General features: G+C 37.2%; 1 long non-coding RNA gene across 2 annotated transcripts in view; it reads right to left on the minus strand.

The window, feature by feature from the left end:
* LOC149131300 (uncharacterized) overlaps window positions 1-6151 on the minus strand; it is a 70917-nt gene that overhangs the window by 52461 nt on the left and 12305 nt on the right. The window contains exon 3 of one of the 2 annotated variants that reach the window (XR_016238044.1): window positions 1776-2246. The exons of the other annotated variant lie outside the window; for it this stretch is intronic. This is a non-coding gene — a long non-coding RNA (uncharacterized LOC149131300). Of the gene's footprint in view, window positions 1-1775; window positions 2247-6151 lie in introns of those variants that run through there. 2 annotated transcript variants of the gene reach the window in all.

Below are 6151 nucleotides of genomic sequence, written 5' to 3' on the forward strand. Positions count from 1 at the left end.
TATATATATATATCTATTCTATATATATAATATATATATATATATACGTATATATATAAGTATATATATAATATATATATATATATATATATAAGTATATATATATATATATATATATATAAGTATATATATATATAAGTATATATATATATATATATATATATAAGTATATATATATATATATATAAGTATATATATATATATATATATATAAGTATATATATATATATATATATATAAGTATATATATATAAGTATATATATATATATATATATATATATATATAAGTATATATATATATATATAAGTATATATATATATATATATAAGTATATATATATATATATATATAAGTATATATATATATATATATATATATATATATATATATAAGTATATATATATATATATATATATAAGTATATATATATATATATATAAGTATATATATATATATATATATATATATATATATATATATACTTTTATTCTTTAATTCTTTGGCATGTTTCAGTCAGTAGACTGCGGACGTGCAGGGGTACCGCCTTGATGAAAATTTAATAGAATGAATCGACCCCAGTACTGTTTTTTCAAAGCCAGGTACTTATTCTATCGCCCTCTTTCTTGCCGAACCGCTCAGTTACGCGGACGTAAACAAACCAACACCGGTTGTCAAGATGCGGTGTCAGACAAACGCAAACACACACAAGCTCCCCACCCACATATATACGACAGGCTTCTTTCAGTTTCCGTCTACCATTACTTATTTGTATGTATATATGTATATATATAAATATATATATATATATATATACATATACATATATATATATGTACATATACATATATATATATAAGTAGATATACATATATATATATGTACACATGCACACACGCACACATATAAACGCAAACATGTGTGTGTGTGTGTGTGTGTGTGTGTGTGTGTGTGTGTGTGTGTGTGTGTGTGTGTGTGTGTGTGTGTGTGTGTGTGTGTGTGTGTGCAGAGGCAGGCCTGCCAGCGATACGCGGCACGCAAGTGCACTGCATCACACGGATTACTGAAAAAAAAAAAAAGGAAAAACATCTACTTTGCTCACATGACAGGAGAAGCTTGAAACATTCGGTTCCGCTTTCTCGCCACTACATACGGATTTATTCAAATTGACCAAATTTGGAAATGTCAACAACAAAAAATGACTAAATCTTATTATTTATTTATTTATCTATTTATATATGTATTTTCTACTTCAATCGGCCTCCACTTACATGCATGTCACCATACCGCGCCAAGAACCCCTTCTCCTTATCCTGCTATTAGCTTCGCTCTGTCCTCAATTTCATGTTGTATGTCTCCACCAATGACATCGATGTAATTGCAATAGCTTTCGTTCTCCACTAGGGCGCGGAAGTGTCGCAAATACAACATCTGCTATGCCTTATATGCAGCTCGAAAGCAAAGGCCAGCAAAACTTAATCTGCGTTGATCAATGATCATAATTAGTAACGGTTGTAGAATGCGTTGATAAATATCGTTGATCATATGTTGATGTTTTTAAAATGCACTTGGAACACCCAATCCAAGGTTCCAAGCAAACACACACACACTCACGCGCGCGCGCGCACAGACACACACGCACACGAGAGGATGCTGATAAATTCCTGGTTTTAAGAGTGTCGCGAAAGGCCCAACCTTCCGAGTTCTTTTAAAAAAGCTTAGAATTAATATTTTGATGTATTTGGGAAGTCTAAGTATTTTCAGACAATTGCAAAATAAGTTTTAAAAAATCTTTAATTCTTCAAAAATCCGGTACAAATTTTTCATGATTCAAAACGTTGCTTACTTTTTACTCAACCGGATATCTATCTATCTATCTATCTATCTATCTATCTATCTATCTATCTATCTATCTATCTTGGAAGTTCCCGGTTTTGTCCATTCTCATGTCACACCAGCGAAAGTCTTCTTGGGCCAATAGCTGGGGGTAGTGCAGAGCAAGCTACACCCTCTGAAAATTATTCACCTATACAAGTACTTCTTGTACATCAAATCTTAGTAAAATCATTGAATTGATTGGTAGAAACATTAATATGTACTTATGATTTACTCTGAAATGTCTCAAACAGATTCAGTAAATGGCAAAAAAAGGCTTGGGGACGTCAGGAAAACAGGTCTGGCTCGGTAGGTGTCGCAGTGTATCACAGGCTGGGCCCAGTCGTCATCTTGCCACTGTGGTCAAACAATCTTCAAAAAGAAGAAAATATAAACATCCTCTGAATTTTGGCTGTTGGAATGTGCGCACACTTCTCTATAATAATTTCAACAAGAAGCCAGAAAGGCGTACTGCACTTATTGCATGCGAGCTTAAAAGATATTCCCTTGATATAGCTGCGCTCTCTGAAACTCGTCTGTCTGGTGAGGGTCAAATAAATGAACCTACTTATGGATATACTATCTTTTGGAGAGGCCTACCTGAGGGTCAGCGTAGAGAATCTGGTGTTGGGTTTGTTCTCAAGAATTGATTAGTATCCGCCATTACAGAATTTCCAAGTGGTATATCTGAACGAACCATGTCATGCCGTATAAAACTGACAAAAGGTAGGTTTCTTACCGTTGTCAGTATTTATGTACCAACAATGTCTCGTTCTGATCAAACTGTAGGACAGTTTTATGATGATCTAGTACAATTATTGAGTACCAATTTCTTATTTCTTTATTGCCCACAAGGGGCTAAACATAGAGGGGACAAACAAGGACAGACAAAGGGATTAAGTCTATTAGATCGACCCCGGTGCGCAACTGGTACTTAATTTATCGACCCCGAAAGGATGAAAGGTAAAGTCGACTTCGGCGGAATTTGAACTCAGAACGTAAGACAAACGAAATACCGCTAAGCATTTCGCCCGGCGTGCTAACGCTTCTGCCAGCTCACCGCCTTGATTACCAATTTCTGACAAGCAGATCATATTGGGAGATTTCAACGCAAGAGTTGGAAATGATTACATTTCATGGCTTGTTTTAGGCCGGTATAGGATTGGGAAATGTAAAAATGGAATAGCTCTTATAACGTTTTGTACTGAGAATAATCTGGTTGTTACCAACACTCTGTTTAAGCAGAAAAATAAATATAAAACCACCTGGATGCACCCAAGATCTAAGGACTGGCATCTCATAGATTATATTTTGATCAGAAAACGTGATATGAAAGATGTTTCTAGTGTTTGGGCCATGAGAGGAGCAGAGAGCTGGACGGACCATCGTCAAGTGTGTGGAAAAGTGAATTTTTCGATAATGCCTAAGAGTCGACAGTCCAACACCTGTATATATACTAAGGTCAAGTTGGGTGTGAAGTCGGGGTGTTTCCAGAGAAGCACTCAACCCGAATACTGGGGTATCAACACTGTCGGGATCCAAGTCAAAACCAGAATACTTCAGATGTAGAAAATCATCCAAGTTTCACGACGATTATACCCTCATATGGCTTTGACGAAGAGGAAATAATATTTGTCTTCTTATATATGTGTGTGTGTGCGTGTGTGTGTGTTTGTGTGTGCGTGTGCGTGTGCGTGTGTGTGTGTGTGTGTGTGTGTGTGTGTTACGGAGATGTACTTGCATAGCAAGTGACCTGATCTGAGATCGTGTGCTGAAACAAAAACAATTGCAGCATGGAAGGTGTTTATAAGCCATTTAAAAACACACAAAAACCGTTAGATTCACTTCAACATTTAAATTTAATTTGCCAAAATATTTTCGTCGCTTTGAGACCGCGACCTGATCAGCACGGAATTTTGTCAGTGAACAGGTCGCGGTCTCAAAACGACGAAAATATTTTGGCAAATTAAATTTAAATGTTGAAGTGAATCTAACGGTTTTTGTGTGTTTTTAAATGGCTTATAAACACCTTCCACGCTGCAATTGTTTATATATATATATATACCGTATATTCTAGCATATAAATTGATGTAGTATATATAGTGTAAACATTCAAACATACTGATTGTCACTATCTCTGCAAATCCTACATTTCACATGAAATTTTTGGTAGGATGAAAAAGTCGACTCATCTGAAAAAGTCGACTTCTACGCCGCGAAATACAGTATAAGATTGTGGGGTTTCAATATCGTAACTCCTGATCAATTTATTTTCATTCTTTCTTCTTTTTTATTTTTTTATTAAAAGAAAAAAAAACCTAAACAGCATACGCGCAGGAGTGGCTGTGTGGTAAGTAGCTTGCTTACCAACCACATAGTCCCGGGTTCAGTCTCACTGCGTGGCACCTTGGGCAAGTATCTTCTACTATAGCCTCGGGCCGACCAAAGCCTTGTGAGTGGATTTGGTAGACGGAAACTGGAAGAAGCCCGTCGTATATATATATATATCAGCATGGCCGCAGCTCTGAGCTGAAACTTTGAAATGAAATGAAATGAAATATATATATATATATATGTGCGTGCTTGTGTGTCTGTTTATCCCCCCCCCCCAGCATTGATTAACAACCTATGCTGGTGTGTTTACGTCCCTGTAACTTAGCGGTTCGGCAAAAGAGACCGATAGAATAAGTACTAGGCTTACAAAGAATAAGCTCTGGGGTCGATTTGCTCTACTATAAAGGCGGTGCTCCAGCATGGCCACAGTCAAATGACTGAAACAAGTAAAAGAGTAAAAGAGTTAAAAGAGCATGTTAACTTTAATTTGTCCCTTCTTTATAAACTAGGTCGCGGGAGTGATTTAAAGGAGTCCTGACTGTTGTTTCTAGCAGGCTGGAAGTGCGACCACATCCAGGCTCTCTGGTGTACACGTCGCCGTCGTCCTTGTTGTAGTTGGGAGAGACGTTAGGGTATAAAGGAGATGCAAGCAGCGACGGTGGGTGTGGCATCAGATGATATGCATGACCAAGGAGAGAGGAGAGAGGAAGGGGGTTAGAGACATCAACCAATCACTGCCGCGATAGCGTGTGTTGTTTAATACCATCACTTGACACAGCTTGGTTAATAGACAAATATCTAGAATACACCACACCCTCGTCCATCTTCACTGTGGGCGGAGCAATGAGTCTTTATAGTTCTTTCTCTCTCTTTTCTTCCTCTCTCTTCCTCGTTTTCTGTCCATCACATCGGCATTTAGTACCCACCCTCTTCTACATCTCTTCATGTCGCTGTTATATGTGCGTGTGTGTGTATGTATGTATGTATGTTTTTATGTATGCGTGTGTCTGGGTTTGTCCCCCACCATCGCTTGACAACCGATGTTGGGGTGTTTACGTCCCCGTGACGTAGCGGTTTGGCAAAAGAGTACGATAAAATTAGTACTTGGCTTACGAAGAATAAGTCTTGGGGTCGATTTGTTCTAAAGGCGGTGCTCCAGCATGGCCGCAGTCAAATGACCGAAACAAGAAATAAAAGAAAAAAAAACACTTGTATACATTTCTTTATATACAAAACCTCTGTGTGTGTGTGTGCGTGTGTGTGTGTGTGTGTCTCTGTGTGTGCACGCGTGTGTATATATATGTATATATATATATATATATATATATATACACACATACATATGCATATATATATATATACATACATATACATATACATATATATATGCATACATATACATACTTATATATATATACATACATATACATATATATATGAGAAAAATTTACACACACACATTCATACATACACACATACATATACACACACATACACACGCATACACACATACTCACACGCGCACACACACACACACACACACACACACACATGTATATATGTATATGCAAGTACTTGGACTGCTCATTCTTTCAGAAATGGTTTACACCCCTGGTGGTGGTGGTGAAGAAGTCAGTGAGATGCAACGGGGGAAGATGATGCGATGGGCGGGGACACGTCGTGTGATGCGGCGGTGTTGTATGTTGTGCTGGGCGTGTTGTGGGTTTGTGGTGTAGTACAAGAGACGAAATGATTGGCGCTACATGTTTGTGTGTGTGTGTGTGTATGTGTATGTGGATGTGTGGATGCGCGTACATGTATGTTTGTCTGTGCATATGTTTGAGTGTATATCTGTTTGTGTGTGTGTGTGTGTGCGTGTGCGCGCGTGAATTTATATGCATGTAAATTGTTTTATATATATATATATATTTGTGTGTGTATGT

Source organism: Octopus bimaculoides, chromosome 23 (genome assembly GCF_046866305.1).
Source record: "Octopus bimaculoides isolate indiv1 chromosome 23, ASM4686630v1, whole genome shotgun sequence".
NCBI lineage: Eukaryota > Metazoa > Mollusca > Cephalopoda > Octopoda > Octopodidae > Octopus > Octopus bimaculoides.